The 19141-nt window shown below is 42.0% G+C and overlaps 1 pseudogene across 1 annotated transcript in view; it reads right to left on the bottom strand.

Annotated features, from left to right (window-relative positions):
* Positions 1–19141, bottom strand: part of LOC306788055 (vacuole membrane protein 1-like) — a 58531-nt pseudogene that overhangs the window by 9544 nt on the left and 29846 nt on the right. The window contains exons 8-11 of the transcript in view: positions 18154–18285; positions 9633–9713; positions 9134–9250; positions 6063–6124 (exon numbers count right to left, since the gene is read on the bottom strand). The product of the transcript in view is annotated as a vacuole membrane protein 1-like (transcript). The remainder of the gene's footprint in view (positions 1–6062; positions 6125–9133; positions 9251–9632; positions 9714–18153; positions 18286–19141) is intronic.

The raw sequence follows: 19141 nt of genomic DNA, 5'->3' as shown, positions 1-19141 counted from the left end.
CAGATTGGGTAAACGGGAAGACGTTGCTCATATGGCTCAATGAGGGCTATTTATAGGATGGGTCATGTGACCAAAGGTGTGAATGGTTAAAAAAAATAAAAAATTGTCATCACTTTCACTCATATTATTCTACAAGAGGACAAGCAACACACATCACCATGTGTAAAATACCAAACTAATAAGCTTTGGCATAGAAACGTTTCCTTTCATATTTGTCCTGTATATTTATTGCACAGATAATATTGATTGATCAATGAAATTCTTGGCCTCAAATTGGTGCATTTTGCGTCACATAGACTTATATTGTGACATAGGGCACGTAAAAAAAATCCCTCCCTGCTTTCAACTCGTAGAAGGCGACGCCACAGTTACCTTCAACCCAGACAGCCCCACATTCAGCATGAAACCACAGGTTCTATATGAGCGAAGGGTGTGTGTTCAAGGGTGTGAAATTCAGTGGAAACAAGCAGTAACAGACTTTTCTCCCCTAACTCCAGTACTTTTTACACGCACACAAATAACTGCACTACTGTGAAAACCCAGAATAGCTTGCATGCTTCTCAGCAATTTCACTTCTCCAGTAACCCAACTTTACTCGAGTTGTTTGACGGTCAACATACAGAATAATTCCGTTTGACCTCCATGCTCGTAAGAAACAGGAACAGAAGAAGATAATGGATTTTGTTAAAGGATAGGTTGTCCCAGTCTGTCAGGTGCCCATATTTAAATTGAAATAGGATTTGTTTGCAGTAATAATCCCCCATTTTCATCCTGTCTAAATCAAGTGGACATCTTCCAAAATTTTATTACAAAATTCACCGACACACAGAACCAAAGCACAGAAAGAAACCAGAACAGTGTAAATGATGCTTAATCCAATAACAACCTTTGAGTACCTAGTTAAGGTGTACCATCACAGCTAAAGCCACTGAGCCGTTACTCTCATAATAATGTAATAAAAAAATCAATTCAAGTTCCAGTAGGATCCGGTGAGCGGCTCATACCACCCCAGGCCGCCGTGCCCTGACCCGTGACTCTCCCCTGGCCTCCCGCTGAGCAGGCCTGCCTGCTGTGGTCCTCGAATGCCGACAGCCTTGTGTGGATGGACCAGCCATCTGCGGGCCCATTGTGCTGGTAATGGGCTCTCGCCTTAGAGAGGGACTGGCATGTAAATAGCTGCATTCTCATGGAGACGTGCACCGGTTTCTACTGGATTACCTTTTCAGGTCTCATCTCTTCCTCTCTGCATCTCAATGGCTTTCTCCCCGAGAGCCCAACAGTGAGAGGACTTCTTGACACAAGAGTCTGAGGGATTTGTCGAGCTCAATATAGGACACAGACAGTGTCTCAATCAAGATGATGGATTATTGAGAGCAGTCATTTTAAGTGCAAAGCCAGAAGATGAGCTTGTTTTCTCTGCTCCTCTCTCATTTTCTCTCTTTTCCACATTCTCACAAACACAATCACCTCACACTCCCAGACCTCTACAGAAACTAAACCCAATCCCACCGCAGTCACCACTGACACGGTGTCAACACACTGGACTCCTGCAGACAGCTATTTTTTCCTCTTCACGTATCATCACATATGGCTGCTATAAAAGTGGCATGAATCAGAGTCAGCAATTCAAAGCAACTCACAACAGTGTAAACGAGGGGACCGGAGGCCCAGACAGCATGTCATACACAGGAAAGCTCCCCGTTCCATTACTGCATGCAACGGTGGATTTTGAGCTCTTACTGCTGTATATCACCGCCTCACTGGCTGACGAAGCGCCAGCTGAGATAAGAGAAAGGAGGACAGGGAGGACTGGGCACAGAGAAAGATTAATCTGTTTTCCTGAAATGATATGGAGCACGGCAGCAGGGGCTTGTTCGTACTTTGTAGTCCATCTAGGCTTATTGACCTCACTAGCACACAAAACTCAAAGGAAATTCAAGTGGAGAAAACGAGCATGTTGTGGTATAAGACAAAGTGTTCAGGGAGAGAACCATAGAGTTTGGGTATAATGACAAATTTGGATGATAAAATGTAATTAAAAAGTTTAAGTTTTGTTGTACAAATAGAAGCCAAGTCCATGTCACAGAAAAAAGAACAACCTTGTACTTTTTCTGTACAATGGACTTGCTTCTATTTTTTTTATTTCTATCAAATCTACAAACTCTCAAGAATTGTTGACAAAGATGGAAAACCGGTGCAGGGTGTTTTATGACTAAAGGCAAAAAACTGCAAAATGAACAAAATGACAGCATGAAACAACTGCTTCAGATCATGATCAAAGCCTCGCTTTGTAAGAGTTTGCAAAATTTTTCCTGACTTAAACAATGACTGTACACGCAGAGCCGTCCTTGAAGAGGAGACGTCTGTACATTAGTCACAGGACATAGGAAACCTAACAAGCCTGATCAGACACACAGCTCCATCAGACCTGGTTATCAGTTCTTGTTATCAGCCCAAAAGGCATACGAGGAGGGTTTTATTGTGACTTTGTGGCGCTTCAAAGCAGAAATTATCTTTGTTATTATCCTGCTACTGCTGACAGAGGGTTCTGGATTCAACCGTAAATGCTTAGCACGGCAGCAAAACAAGAGTGGAACTCATCTACCAGAGATGTATGAATCCTTTTCCACAATACACACCAAGAAGCAATATGTCAAGTTTGAAATGTCTGACACGCATCCCCCCCCCCCCAAACAGACAGAAATTAGAAAAACAGTTGAAAATGGAAGAACAAGATTTAACAACTGTCAAAGGACAGAACTTGTTTTTCCACCAAACACTTTTTTTGGGTCTCACTCTCAAAAGGAACATCAGACAGTCATAAATGCATAATGGAAATCTTTAAGTCACTCATGTTCAACTTGTTCTAAAAAAAAGATCCTTTGCTTATTCTCTGCATTTTATTTCAAGCCTGTAAAATAAACAAAACAACTGGAGTTTGTCATTTTTGTTAACAGAGGCGATGACAAATGTTGACAGTTTTAAAGCCTCATGACGAGATCCGAAGCGCTCTTGTGAGGCTGAATTTCAGTAACACACTTTCTGTTTGTCATTCAGAGAAACACTACTTTCCTGATTTGAACTGCTGATGAACAAGTGAAAACCGTTAGAAACGTCCCTAAAAAAGGCCAACTTCTGTAAATAACATAATTTATTCAATAAATTCAGACATAATATGTCGACATCAGTTTTCACTACTATTTAAACTCACACTCACACTACAACAAGAAATTCAGGGGATTAGGAAAATGACTCCCGTTAGGTTCTAATGAACAGTGAAAGATGTTATTGTGTGTTTTGTCATGGAGCTGATACATTATTTAAATTAAATGGTTTGTAATTTAAAATAAATAAATCATGTGAAATAAACAAATCGGAAAAGGTAGCGGTTTCGTGTTTTGTACATTTTCAGTGTGTGATCATTTGTTCTGTGTGAGGTATCACAGACCTTTGTGTAGTATTGTACTATGTCATGTGAGAATGAAAATCACCATGGACCCTTCAATCACCGACAAAGACAAATACTGTTCCCTAAGCTTACAGACACTAAATCCAGAGCCAAGCAAACAAAGACAAATTGTGCCCAAATATTGAACTTTGGGCACAATTTGTGTCTTCATTCTATGTATAAATAAAGACACAAATTGTGTCTTTCGTATTTAATCTTTAATCAAAAACAGCTGAAAAGGAGAATAAATGCTCCACAATCTTAAAACATGACAATTAAAAAATACCACAGATGTTATAAAACTCAGACCACACAGCAAATGAGTCATTTGTGCAAGAATCTTCAAAAACATCAATCATTTTATGCCGGTATGGCTGGGTAAGTCATTATTTTAGGAATCTGTTGACGCAAGACCAAGAAATAGAGATTTCGCAAAAAATTGTTTCCATACACTCGATAACTGAAAAAAAAGAAAAGAAAAGAGGAGTAAATATTATGATATTTTAAAATCAGGTGTTAATTGCTTCGCTGAAAACATTGTAAAAGTCCTGTGGCTTAGTTGAGGGAAAAAACAAACAGACGAGATGCATAGTATAAATGACTTTTCAGAAAGAGGGTATCCAGAGGACACATTTATGTGTGTATACGTGTGTGTGTGTGTGCGTGTGTGTGTGCGCGCGCACAAAGGGTTTATGTGTGTGCAAGAACTTGCAACTGGGCACAGTGGGTGGGGGCTACTGCAGGTGCTGGCATTTAAGCGGGTTTAAAGGTGTAAATTTAGTTTCAAGCACCTGCACAGTTAACACTGACGCTGCGGTCTGTCTGTGCCGAAAGGGTTAAAATTGAAAGGCTGTCACCCATTCATAAGGTGATGTGTGAGTGAGAGTGAGAATCGGAGCTGAGGGGGGAAAGGCCTCAGTGAGGAAGGAAGCCGACGGTTGACAAGTTGTAACGAGGGAAACTTCCTTTAGAGAAGAAGCGGGCAGTGAGTGAGACTGAAACCTGTCAATAACCAATCATCTGTCGCTTTGAGTCTGCAGCTCAATGAACAGTGACTGACAAGAGCGGACAGGACTTTCACAACCCAACACACACACACACCTATAAACCTTTTGGTATAGCTTGTGCTATCTCAGCTTCATTGATCAGACCTCAATCAGAACACACGTGTAATAAAATACACACATGGAGAAGAAAGCAACAGCAGCTTCTTAAGTTAAAGTCTCTGGACAAAGACTTCCAAAATTCATTTCAGAAACAAATCAAATGTGCAAAAAGACAACATGGCAAGGACGAGAGCTGATGCAATCTCATCAACTGATTTCAGTGTGTGTGTGTGTGTAATAAACAAACTCCCACCAGCAGGTGTGTCAAGGGAAGTTTCCAGCTGCAACCCCTGGCATCTCTACAAGGACACCCATCATGGCACCCATCAGCACCCAGACCCAGCACCAAGGCTCTTTCAGCTTACATCTAGCTCTTATTCCCAAGAAGCACAGAATCTGCATGTGTGTGGGATTGAAAGATTTCTGTTTTTGTCTCTTTTTCTCTCCAAAAGCAGCCTGCTGTCTCTGATGACTTCATGATAAAACCGGTATCTTAATTCACAAATTAACCGAATGCCATTTGTAAATTCTGATGCTGTTTCCAGCTTGGCAGAAACAAATCAGAATCAAAACCGCTTAATTGCCAAAGTACGGTGCACGTACAAGTAATTTGACTAGGTGGATAATAAATACTGGCACAAATAAGTTTCCTTCGTGAAATCACTCTCATCTGTAACTCAAGCTCGATATTTTCTTTCCTCCCAAGACGTTTCAAGCTAATACACATTAGTGCATATACTGTCTGAGTGGTCTGACACCTGAAGGGCCTGATTTTATTGAAAGCATGAAAGGTTGGATCAGCGTAAACCATCTTTGGACACTCTGCAGAGGCCCTCTCTGTTGGCTGGAGCTCCCTATTAGATCAGGTAGGTAGGAGCAATAACAGTGCGTCATGAGAGAAAAAGCACAGGGGAGGTTTCTATGACAGACAAGAGTTCATAACGTCCTGTGAAGAAACTAGAACAAGTTCATGCCCATAGTCATCCAGTGGAAAAATCCCAGCCATGAATCACAATGTAGACTATAACAGCAGAGTGAGGAGGCCCAACGGAGAACATAGTGTGACAAAGCCTCAACGTCTGCACAAAGCATTGCAAGCAGGATAAAGCAACAAGACATCTTCCAAAAAAGAAATCACCATGTTTAATTCAAAGCCACCTCTGTCTCTACGTGACCTTCATCAGAGTCACAAAGAGGAGGAGGCAGGTTCCACACAAAGGGACACGGCCACCGGAAAAAAAGGTCCATCAACCGTCAAGTTTGGCATCAACTCTCTCATGTGTGATAGCTGCACACCCCACAGGGTACTTTTGGTGAACAAACACACACAAGTACACAACACACACACACACACACACACACACACACACACACACACACACACACACACACACACACACACACACACACACACACACACACACACACACACACACACACACACACACACACACACACACACACACACACACACACACACACACACACACACATTGAGGCCTACTCACCCGATGAGGCAGACCATCTGCTCCACTATGTGCCTGCTGAAGGTGGCGATCACAAACAGTTTCTGTATGACAAAGAAACACACAGAAAGAGCGAGTCAGTTACTGAACCATGAGGTCACTGCTGGGGCGCAGAACAAGGCATCATGTGCCTCATAGTTTGATCAGTAATTCTTAAACTCCCACTCTCACAGACAATCTCTCACACACACACACACACACACACACCCACACCATTATGCCCGACCCCATGCCTTGTTCCGCCACTGCGGTTTGGTCTGAAAAGCAGTCATGAAGACGCCCTTCTGTCATGGAGGGCAAGAAATAAAAGGCTTAGGCTCTATGACACACGACCAACACAGTACACTATAGGTCAGCATGTCACACCAGAAGAGAGAGAGTGTGTGTGCGTGTGTGTGTGTGTGTGTGTGTGTGTGTGTGTGTGCGTGTGTGTGTGTGTGTGTATAAAGGATTGGATGGATAGAGCAGTAGAGGAATCAAAGGAGATGTGTCATTGCTTCAGAGGGGGGCTGGAGGCCGGCTCCTGTCCGCTCTGATTCCTGCTTAGTCATCGGGACAGAAAGGCAACTGGCAGCCATTCTGGCTCATATCAGCCCTGTGTCCTCCTGCAGGGGGGCAGGGACATGCACCCAATCATTGACCTGATTATTTTCAAAGGTCCTATACTTGCCCCCTTGAATTGTTCCTGAATTCTTATCAACAAACATGCGTTTTGACCACTAGAAATGTGGTTTGATTCGGTAACATCTAGGTTGCCTTCAACATGCCATTAGAAAGGCTTAACCCAACAGAGCTTTTGGCGGGTCCATCATTACAAACTTATGTTGTGCAGAAAAGGATTGTTCAAACCCACAGAACCTTATTTTAAATTCTAGTCCAGATCCCAAGGTTTCCAAAGATACTAAATATAAACAGCCCAATTACAGGGACAAGTGTATAAAATGACATATGAGATGACACATCTAGAATTTTCCATTTTATGTAATGACGGAGCCATAAAGATTTCACTCCATATAAATGTGTAGCTTCAGTTAGTTTCACATTAAAATATATATTCTGCTGTTGAAAGACGTCTCATCTAACTTGGGCCACAATTAGTCAAATGTTATTTTGTTTCATCTTATTTCACTTGAAGTAGAATTGATTCTCATGACAAGTAGAATATTCGTTCAAGATGCTTTTGCAACAGGCTAATACTGATCAAATAAAATGAAACACTACTTTCTGACATGCAGATCTGTCTCAATGATGGACCTCCACTGGCTATTGAGTACTGAATATATTGATTCGAGGTTTTAAAGTGCAGATGCTGTAAACTGGCCTAATTGGGAGGATTAGAGTGACCACCAATAACCTCCATGGCATTTAAAAAACAATGAAAGTGTAGAATGGACAAAAATGTAGAACATATACAGAGTAAAATAAATGTGTGCACCCACATCTCTTCAAATGGCACTGAGAACTGTTATCTGTCGTCCCACATTAAGCATGGAGGAAGGGACGGCAACATGGCCGACACAGGGAAGCTGACTAAGAGGCCATAAATGTGTCTGCTGGGAAACTGACGGTGACACCGTCTGCACTCGCTAATTTCAGTTAACTGATAACACTGATAAGAGCTACGCACATTCCAGTCACAACCAGTTTGAAACACACACACACACACACACTAACAAGAGGGAAGCATTACATCATTTCCCAATCGTTTACAGGAAAGGAACACTCATTATCACAAACCAGCAGGTGCACTGAGTGAATTGACAGTAATAAGGAGAGCAGTGCATCCTCCGTTAACGGTCGCGTTAGCAAGTCAAAGCGTATAAAACATCTCTTTCATTTCCCTTTCGCTATATGACAATCCGTATCCTCTCACGCTCTTCTGTCGGACTGCTGTCTATCTCAAGGGCCCCACGAGATCTTCCATGACATCACCGATCATCCGCAAGTGACCTGCAGCATCATGAAGGCGCTGACGTTGTATCCATTCAAACGTGGACATTCAGACGTGCGGCTTAGTGAGCGTGAAAGGTGGAGGCAGGGCAGAACAAGAAAGACTCTCCTTGGAGACGAGTGAGAACACACATGAATCACAGGTACAACAAAAAAAGTAGCTCCCGGAGAGATCGGGACCCCTGGAAATGCCGGAGAGCAGGGTGAAGTCTGTCTTTCCGTGAGCGAGGGAGGGACACACCTCTGTCATTGGGGGGGGGGGGGGGGGGGGGGGGGGCCTGGGTGTAATCTGGTACTCTTCCTGCCATGCATGCAACCCACCCACCCTCCCCCTCCCAGCTCTCTCCCTCTCTCTTTCTCCATCACCTCCCACTGACAACGTTTATCAGCTTCAGCCTGCGCTTATAGGTTCGACCCCCCGACCCCACCTTCTTTCTCAGTTTGGTGCAGGACAATGCTTTCTGCATAACATAAGGAATGAGGCTAAACGAAAAAAAAAGCTTTGCTTTTAACCCTTCCTCTCTGAATCACAGTGAGCCGATTCCAACATTTGCTAAGAAAACAGAAAGCGGAGCCTCCGCCGGTAATCACAGACATACTGCAAATTCCTGGACACAAATTGAGGATTTTCCAGGATTAGAAGAAACGTTTGGGATGCCAAGTCTCCTAACAGCACTTTCCTATTCAAGGGTTAGGATGCATGCTTTAGTTTCCCATAAATTCTCAATCTGCCGTAGTCTGACTGGTCTACTGTACAATGCACTGGGGGTGCGGCAGCTGCGATCACAAAATGGTTGACTCCCCCTACTTTGGCCTCACAAAATGGCCTCCTTGCTACCAGCCGACTGCAGTACAGAGAGGCTTGTGCATGAGTGTGATTCAATATTCAACACACTCTGCGCCCTCTGAACAATATTAAAGAAAACAAATCTCAAACTTTGGCACAAACACGCAGTTTCTCTCGGAAAGATGCGAGACCAACACAACTTATCCAGCGCTGTGAAAAGAGTGCTTTACTGTACGCAAGTCTGTGTTTTCAGTTTTGGAGAAATCCCTCCTGGCCTTATTTAAAATAGGTTTATAGAATTTTTAATGCAGCTCACCTGAATGTGCATTTTGAGGACTGCTTTCCCAACGAGAGTTGCACCAAAAAAAGTCCAGAAGGGGACCACAAAATGTCCACATGTTATTCCTGCCAGGTCAAACAAGGGATTGGGAATCTGGGGGGAAACAATAGAGATGATAAGACTTGATATCGTGTAAATTTACCTCAAGAACTACAGAACAAACCACACAGAGAAAGTGCATGAAACAATGTAGCACAGCATTGACATGTATTCCATCTGTATTCTACAGGTTCAGAAGGTCTCTGATAGACCCGTGAGACTGCTCAATGATTGTCAAATCATTATGAAATCACATTTCATAAAATCTCCTTCTTGTTTGTATACGATGAACACTTCAGAACTGTCATTTTCTTTTCAATGACGCTCACATGTCAACACAGCAAAAGCTTTGTGAACAAGATAAAATGATTTAAAGCGCTGAAACGCCATAATGGGGATGAAGAATATGAAATATAAAGGAAAAGGTTTGACTTACAGAAGCACAGGCTAGAATCCCAAAGAAGCCGACCCTCTGGATGAGCTGCTGCATTGCTCCTTTTGCTCGGGTGGCAAAGTCCTGAAAAAGAGCACAAGTGGGAAAAATGTGTGACTAAATGATCCCGAGACACGCGGTGATGTTTAGCTGATACCGATCACATACTGTATGCATCATTTACACATTGCTTTATTTACAGGAGACATTGATTTTTACAACACAGCTAATTGCAAAATAACAATAATTTATTATTCTAATTATTGTTGAACAGCTTCTATCAGACACACATCACACGGCCTTTACTGTATAAATACTATGTCCGACAGATTAAAACAGTTTAAAATGATTATTACGGATTTATATTTCACACGATAAATAATTCACAATTCATTTCTGGTACATTTCAGATTGATAATTAGATTTGTTTGGATTCAAATAATAAATTGGGCTCCTGGAACATTTATTTAAGAGCAGTTTAGAGCAAAGAGGGTTTTTTCAGAAGTGTGTAAACTAAATGTGTAGCCAGCTGGAATGATTTTTAATGAACGCTCTGAAGCCCATTCAAATGCCACATTAAATCAAACAAAACATGTTGGATCATATCCGAATTTAAGACAACATTTTATCATCAAATATCTGCTTTTAGGATTTCTCCATCATCTTCTGAATGGTGATGTTTCAGCTTATTTTAAAAGTATTGTTGCTTACTGACATTATTTCTTTTCCATTTTATATTTAAAAACATATTAGTGTCTAAATGAAACGAAAAATGATTGAACAGTCTCTTTTTTTAAAATCTCTGCTTGTTTTTAAATGAGAGCAAGCTGCACCTGGAGGTTTTACCTTCTGTAAATGTGCCCCCATCAAAAAGTTGAAATCTATGTTTGAACTATATAGATTACAACTGACAAGCAGAATAATTACATACTCAGAAAGTACACGTACAGCTGTGCAAACTGCTTTGAACATGAAAATACATATATTTTAAAGAAATGTGCATAGAGTGATTTTCACTGAGTAAATCTCAGAAAGTGTTTCTCAACCCTCCCAGGTTTCCGTGCTTCATTTTAAATGATAAAAAACTCTAAACCCCTGTTCCCAAACATGCACTTTAAAATATTGACACGGTTTTAATTAGAATCTTTCTACATTCACCAAAATAAATGTGTAAGTGATGAGGAGCTCTTGGTGAAGTCAGTTGCCTGCTTGTGTATATCCATCCCAAAAAACATTTACTGACCTGAAAATAAACAACTTGTTAAAGGGAATATCTGTTTATTTAAATGTTTGAATGGAAAAGGTGGGTTTCACAATTAAATTAAGTCCTGTGCTCAATTCACGACCGTCCTGCCAACATAAATATCTTCATGTTCCCGGCTATAGAACCCAGATTCACCTGCCAATAACTCTAAAAGAATTACAAGACTCAACTGCTGCTTTATTCTGTGAAAGTTTCTGAACTGGTTGTAGCATGTAGCACAACATCTGGTGCCAGTTATTAATTCCACTGTCACTGGGAATCTGTGAACAAGAGAACAGACTTTGGTCATTCCAGTGACTCACAGATTCTTGCTTTTTCTGCTGGTCTTGCCCTATTCCCTCCTGACGGGGAACAAAAGCCTCTTTTCAAAGCAATGTCACTGATTTCTCCCCTAATATACCTTTTCTGTGAAGAGGAGCCGTAATCTGTTTGGATTTGGACTAAACTGTTCTGGGAACACAGTGGAAAGCCCTGAGGCAGGACCCTTCATATTTCTGGAAGACGCATTCAATATCTAGGTAATTTATGAGATGATTACTTCCATAAGATGCTAGATTTGCCATTGTTACATTTAAATTCATTGTTTTTTGTACAGAAATTCTTTGATTCTGAGTGGAAATCAACTCTTAAAGTAATCAAAGCGACTGAGGACATAAAATATATTCGATACAAGACTTTTTATGTTGTAGCCTTTAAGAAGTTCGTAATTTGATCTGTTGGCTGTATAGATTGTACAGCCAAAAACATCAGAACGGCTTTCATTCCTTCTATTTGTCTGAACTGATCTTGAAGTTGTTGCATTTTTTTCATGAAAACAAAACGTTTCTTTATTTGCTCAGTTCATGTAATAACTTTATTGCTGCTTTTTTTTATGCTGTGAAGTTCAAAATAGATCAGTTATTTTTAATTTTTATAAATGATATTTAAGTCACATTGGATTTTGCTGAAGCATTAGTTTACTCAGCTCTTTATAAGCAACAGCTGTCTTTTTGTGGAATAAAACCTAAACTGTATGTTTACTTTATCTGTACATAAAATTGTGCAAAACAAGATCTTTAAATGCTTTAATTTGAATCAGTATTTTACTGTAACACATTAGTATATTGTAGATTTAAGTTTCGCATTAAAAGCATATTTTTGTGTCTTTTAGATTAAACAGAATATGCTGATTAAAGAAATGTATGAAGGTTTTTGTTGCAAACTAAGATATCCTCTATTTAGGAAAATCCACACTTCCACTTTAACTGTTGAACACATATTTATGTTGGTATTAAAAGGAACTTACAACCTAAGACATTTAGAAAATAGTTAATTTTTCCTTAACCAAATCATTTATGTTTTCAGCATGTTTTCTGATGTTTTTAATGTAGCAAAGTATTTCCCAAAAAATGCATCCAGTGCATTTTTTGAATGAAACTCTCAAATAGTTAGTGGCCTGTGTAATTATTGTATGTTATGTTTAAGCATCCTTAATGAGTGTTTCCCACTGAAAGCATATTTTTCCGGACGAAAATAATATCGAATCAACTGACAAAAAAACAAAAGCAAAAAGCCTCTTCATATGAACATACAAGAAAAAAAAAAGGTTTTCTTTTGAAAAGTAAGGCCTCAGTTTCTAAAACATCATATTCATTTCAACCAGGGGAGGGGGCGGGCAATACACGATCATACCTAATATGGTCAACAAACCAGGACAGTGCTGATGACCATTTTTACGGGGTGCAACCAAGCGGACAGGAAACTTGAGAGACATGGGAGGTCGCCTAATAAGGTGGTGGTGGGGGGAGCGAAGGCACACAGGATCTGATTGGTTCACAATTTGAATTTATGCCTGCACTGACATCCAATCATGAAGGTTGCTCCTTGGACTTGCCTGTCGTTTTAATTCTAGCCTGTCCCTGTGTGTGCATACATGTGTGTGTGTGTGCGTGTGTGTGTGTGAGTTGCTCAGCTGGTGGGAGACAGGGAAGGAAGGAATGTGTATGGATGGTTTACAGCTGAACCGCTGAGGACTGTGTCTGGGCCGGGGACACCGGACGACTGCCGGTGTTGCAGTGCGGACAGAGCCCTGCAGAAGCAATTAGTGCCATGGAGACAGCCTGTAAATCCCATTTATTTTCTGACATCATGACGCATGCATTGTTTACATTAGGTGCCGTAGTTAAGCTATTGGCTCCCGCAATGAGAGCCGGGATGAAAATATCCCCGCAGCGTGAACAAAGGGTCCCTGAGGAGGTGAGGGGAGTGCGTACATGTGTGTGTGTGTGTGTGTGTGTGTGCGCGCGCGCGCGCGCGTGCGAGTGTGTGAACTTGTGACACTGTGATTTACTATAATTGAACTATGTACTTGGACTCTCTCTCTATTCTGCATTTCTAAACCAGGAGAAGCATCTATCTTGGATGGCTGGTGTTCAGACATTCAGACTCTGTTGTTGGCAGCTTATGGAAAATCACCATCTTTGCTCGGCAGCTTGCCAAGGGTTGCCTGGCCCCCCCCCGTCACCGCCGGCCTGCAGGGCTGGGCTTAGCAGCAATTACATTTGGTAAGATCTTGTCAAGGGTGCAGCGTCATTAAAACTGTGGAGGTTTTGGTTCCAGATTTGACTGAACGTCACAGATGCTCCACTCGCAGTCTGCACAGTCACCCCACATGGCGCCCAGCTCTGTGGGGAACTGAGCCCCGTTTCATTCGAATAATCAAACTACACGCGCTACTCACAAACCACAAGTTATTTAAGGTGTTGTCTCTTACCCTTTTAAATGAAATGGTACAGCAATCTGTGCATTGTTTCAAACATGATAAATGTGCCACATCTGTTTTGATTTAATCACAGCAAATGTAGCAAATGTCGTTTATTTGATCTAATAAATGAGGACTAGCAGAATGTTCGTCACAATATTAGCATTTATGGAATTATGGCACCTGGGTCATTAATTGAAAATTAGATTTAATTCTCATTTTCAATTCAAAAATAGGTTTCTGTGGTTACAGCTGCCAGGTGATGACAGCTATAAAAAGAAATATGTTTTACGAGACTAATCTTTATTTTGTGGATTTACTGATATACTGTCAGGTTGAGTTTCAAGTGTCAGGATTGTGAAAGAACTATGACACTTGATTTGTTTTATTTGGCTGTTTTATCATCTGAAATGCTTTATTGTACGATGTGATATTATTTTGGATTTGCTGGAAAGTTGGACAGGGGGTTCTCTCATAAAAAAAAGTGGACTTGTAGTGAAAAAGTTGACAAAGCAAACACTTTGTTTTCAGTAGTCTTCAGTAGTGCTGATGGGGTACAGAGTTCAAACATAGACAAAAAGCAGGCAGCAACAAGGCACTCTGCTCCATGTGGAAATTTAAAGTGTTAGACAAGGAAAAATCTATGCATAGCCTACACAAGTCAACACCCACGCACATTTTTTTCTCCCCCTCTCTGTGTTTTCTTTTTTTTTCTCAATGAGTCTTTCACACAGAAGACACACATCTCCCAAAGCGGCCGTGAGCCCCCCGACACGAAGATGGCTAAAGTTTATCTCATTAGCTCCTGACAAGCCCGCGCCTGCTCTCTCTGGCACAGGAAGTGGAGTGATTAAGGACTCCTGACGCAATAGAAGCTACGGTCCCATTTCAAGAAAAAAGAAAAGCTATGCATCCAAATCTATCCGGAAGCGTGCACGCGCAAGCACACGCACGCGCGCACGCGCGCACACACACACACACACACACACACACACACACAAAAATGCATCCCTGAGTCCACGTTGACAAATTCTTTAACAAGCTGTGGTTAAAGGGAAGCTGGTTTTACTCTGACTCACCCCCCTCCTTTCAAACAGTTTACTGGAAATAAAGAGGGAGGAGGAGGGAGGGGGCATTTTCAGAGAAGTCACGTGACGGGGCCGGGCAAACCACAGCACAGAGAGCCTTTGAGTGCAGTAGGCCAGGGGGGAAGGCAGGCAGGCATACGCCCAGCGCAGATGGCCCTGATTTGAGTTACAGGAGATACAATCCTGGGAGTTGGCAATCAAGAATTCACAGCCTGTTAACCCCTTCCGTGCCGGATGAAAAAAAGAACACAAGCCAGGAAATAACTACATTATCAAGTTACAAGCATGGACTCGGTCCTTGCAGGATTCTCCAAGATGGTCTGTGTCGATACGGAGGATTCCTCTGCAGCGCACCGGGCGCTCTCGCACTGAGCTTAAGATTTAAGAGGGGAAAAAAGCTGATGTTCATGACATCAGCGTCTGGAGCCGTTAGAGAAGGCATGACTTCATTATTTTTGAATAGCTCTGTTGAATGAATGAGAAAAAAAAAACCAGAGTGCTCTGCTGCTGTGCATCACGTGCACTTGTGGCAGGAAGTTGGCACGTGCAAGATGGGAGAAATACCACGGGGTTTAAATCAAGGCTCTGGCACCTACAAGCCTCTGTGACTTGAGCGGAGGGGACGAAGTCAGCATCTCAATCCAGCTCTGCTGCCACAGGGCGGAGTGTATGTGTGTGTGTTTGGAGGGGGGTAGGGTTGAAGGGGTAACATCCTTGAGGACAAAATGTAACCACTTCCACTCTGATACAAAACGATCCAACGATACCAGAGTTTCTCCAATCCAATCCCAGTGGAGTCTGTTTCCACTTTGGCCTACTATTACTCCTGATTTTCAGCTTTCAATCAAAACCTCTGACACAAATCCATAGCAGAGGAACGCATCCGTGTCCACCTTAAAAGGTGAAAAAAGGGTAGACGATGGGATTGAAAATCAGAGAGGTGTTGCGGGATCTCCTTGAGCGAAAGAGGGAACCCTGAGAACATCCGAGTAATGGTAAAAGCCCCGGTGAGAGAAAAATTGTTTCCGTATGTGGCAGATCCTCTGGTGATCGCAACCTGCCTCCAGATGCTGTCCAATCACACGAGCACACATTACATACATGCACACACACGGCTGCCAGATATCATCAGAGAGAGAGAGAGAGAGAGAGAGAGAGAGAGAGAGAGAGAGAGAGAGAGCGTAATGCACAGTGGGAGACTAACGGAGTGCGTGAGAAAGAATAAGAGAAGCGAGGGACAGAAAAAGAAACAATGTCAGAGAGAGAGAGAGAGCGCGAGACTGAGGCTGTGTCCTGAGAGCTGCATGCAGCGTCACTTCTACTCTGCACTCGCAAGGATGCGAGACAAACAGGCGATGCTCCTCCTGCATCACACTGTTCGTTTGTTTGGATAAAGACGCTCTTCGATGTTGAGACGATCATTCCGACAAAATCTCCTCTCCCCCCACGCCGCCCGTTTGTCACGCTCTTCCACCACCTCTACTCTTTTCTGGTAGTTTTGGTGGAAAGCGCCACTGTATCAGTAGGTGATGTCAGAGCTCCAGTCTCAAACATGTGGTCCGAACACCAGGACTGCTGTTGGTGCCAACCTGCCCAGCTGTCCACAGCATTAGTAACAGTGTAACTTTCAGCAGGTGCTGCACCCCTGCCCTTTGATAAGCATCAGCACGGATTCTTCTCGCCACGTTTTCTTGTGACTTCCTCCAAATTGTTTCAGTGTCTCAAAAGGTCTCTTCAGTTTGCGTGCTGGGAGTCGGCTAAACTATGCTGATAATGAATGAAAAAGTGGTTGATGCAATATTTACTTTCAGAAGAACAACACTCAACTTACACAGATACAGCACATCTACAGTGCTCAATGCATCCTTTATGAGTATTCAATGCTTTTAGGGATTCACATGCTTTTATTTATTCTTTTAAATGTTAAACTGTATACTTTGAAAAATAAAGTTCTATTAAAGCGAAACATGCTGTTTGGACCAATGTCTACAAAGTAAGGGAGTGAGTTTTGTAAGTATGTGATCCAGCCAAAGGCAAAATAAATGCAGTGACACCAGTGATTGAGCATTGGTGATACATTCTTTAACAAGACATTAATTGCAGAGGTTCCTAAGCAGGTTGATCTGGGAGAGAACCAAGTCCCTGGTTAAGTTCTGTTACTATCTCCACTGAGAGATAATAGTGGTGAAAATAAAACACATGAGGACTTTTTTTTATAATTTCTCAAATTGGGATAAGACAGAGTGAAATACATTTTTGTGACATAGACAGTAACTATTCCGTATGTTCTGGCAACCGTGGCTACATTTGAATTAATGACTTAATATAGTGTGGGGAATTTGTTCTTCTAGTGACCAGATACATACTTTTCAGGCTTACTGCATGACCAAAGACAGCTGGCAAGCACTGAATGATTCACATCTAAACTATGGCTTTACCGTTACTAATCCTGTCTGCATGCTGAAAAGTGAAATTAATACTAGAAACAAAAGGAACGCTCCTCTGAATCACTCTGTAATCCCACATCTGGGATACCCTCATTAAAAAAAAATTGGATTTATTTCCTAACAGTCTGGTAAAGTCTGCTACAGTATATTTATAAATACAAGAGTAAATGACAGCGCTGTAAAGTTCAAAACCATTCATGGATGAAGTTGTTTTACTGCACTTGACCTGTCTGACTGTTTGACCCGCACTGTTGGAGAAACAACAGCATTCCCAAAGGATGAAGACAGTCAGGACAGACAGGTCTGATGAAAAGCCTTTTCAACCCTACACGCATGTTTCCCTTCATTCCTCCTCCATTCATAATCACAAGAGGGGTGGAAAAATAAATATTTACAAAGAGCTGTTAGGCATTGTTGAAACATTTCCAGGGTTGTTTGACATGAGAACTTTTTATTCCAGGGGATTTCAAAACGAACGGAAACGGCAGGAACATTTCACTCAAGTGCATCATTGCTGTTCTCATCGTCATATCGTTGTGAAAGCACTTCATTCCCGCTGTGCCGTTGAGACACTGAGGTGGGGCTTGTTCAGTGGTCAACACACACACACACACACACACACACACACACACACACACACACACACACACACACACACACACACACACACACACACACACACACACACACACACACGGTACAATGTGGGAATCTGGCACACCAAATTTCACTTCAGGGACTTTGCATTGGCCAATTAAAAAAATATCTCAACTAAAAAAAGATCAACACCAATAACGGAGGAATTAGAAATGAAATGGTAGAAGGGCAATGCAAGTGCAAAAGAGCAGAGGGAAGAGAATGAATTGATCAGGTAGATGTAAAAGTTATAGCTTTACAAGATGAGTACTGTGGGGTTACATGGAGAAGGAGGAAGGGGGGGGGAGTTAGATAACAGAGTGGGATGAAGGGACTGAATATGTGTCACCTGTGCAGACCGGGTCTGGTCCAGAATCTCCTCAAACCTCTGGTAGTCCTCGTCATCGGGCTCGGCGCCGGACAGCCGTGCCGCCCGGGCCATGAAGTATGGAGGAAGCTCTCCTATCGCTGTACCGGCACCCTGCTCAAACAGAAACACAGACACACACAGTTCGTTACTTACTGCTGCTCAGCCTTTCAAAGTTCACTGTTTACAGCACTCCCTGGTGTTATGTGCTTCTGTATACTGTTTTGGAAACTCAGGCTTCTGTCCCAACATGCCAATAAATCTGAATTTAACATAGCTTTAAGAAAGAGAGAGGGATTTTAGTTATGTACAGTACAGGTTTTTATTGGTCTGAATTGTATTAAATTGCATTTAGATGTTGTGGCTGATTGTATTGCTCCAATATATATTGTTTATTATGCATTTATTATTTATTATTAGAGTAGTTTAGTTGTAAAAATGCTATATTTCTCCAAATATCATGCTAATTATGATATCAACCACGTTACCATAGTTCCTGTGGAATATCAATATTCACTATCCATTGGAGCTTGCACTGCTGTATGTCTGGGCTTGTGTGATCAGAGCACCTAATGGGAATAAAACGGAAAGGATTTACGAGGACGAAAATCCCACAGATTATTCAGCGATCATGGATACATAAAACACAGGCCCAGGGAAGGTGGAAAACCAGATGCAACTTTTAAACAGCATATCAACACACTGCACCGCTAACTGCTCTGCTCAAATCTACTTTGGACATGTGGAATGCAGTGTTTCTGGAGAATTTAAGGAGTGTGAATAAGCCCAGGGGGTCTAAAGGAACCAAGAGATCAATATCTGACAGCCAAAAGGAGCTACCGGTATATAGTAGTATTAGTATATATAGAAGCGAGGGGAGCCTGTGTGATTGAGAGGGGCTTAACAGGAAGAAAGCGGAAGTGATTTGAGGGAAATAAATCCTCAGCACTTGGTCGGTTCAACAAGTTCA

The sequence above is a fragment of the Melanostigma gelatinosum genome (genome assembly GCF_949748355.1).
Source record: "Melanostigma gelatinosum genome assembly, chromosome: 14".
NCBI classification, from domain to species: Eukaryota; Metazoa; Chordata; class Actinopteri; order Perciformes; family Zoarcidae; genus Melanostigma; species Melanostigma gelatinosum.
The sequence above is the reverse complement of the archived record's forward strand: the minus strand, read 5'-3'. Positions and strand labels throughout refer to the sequence as shown.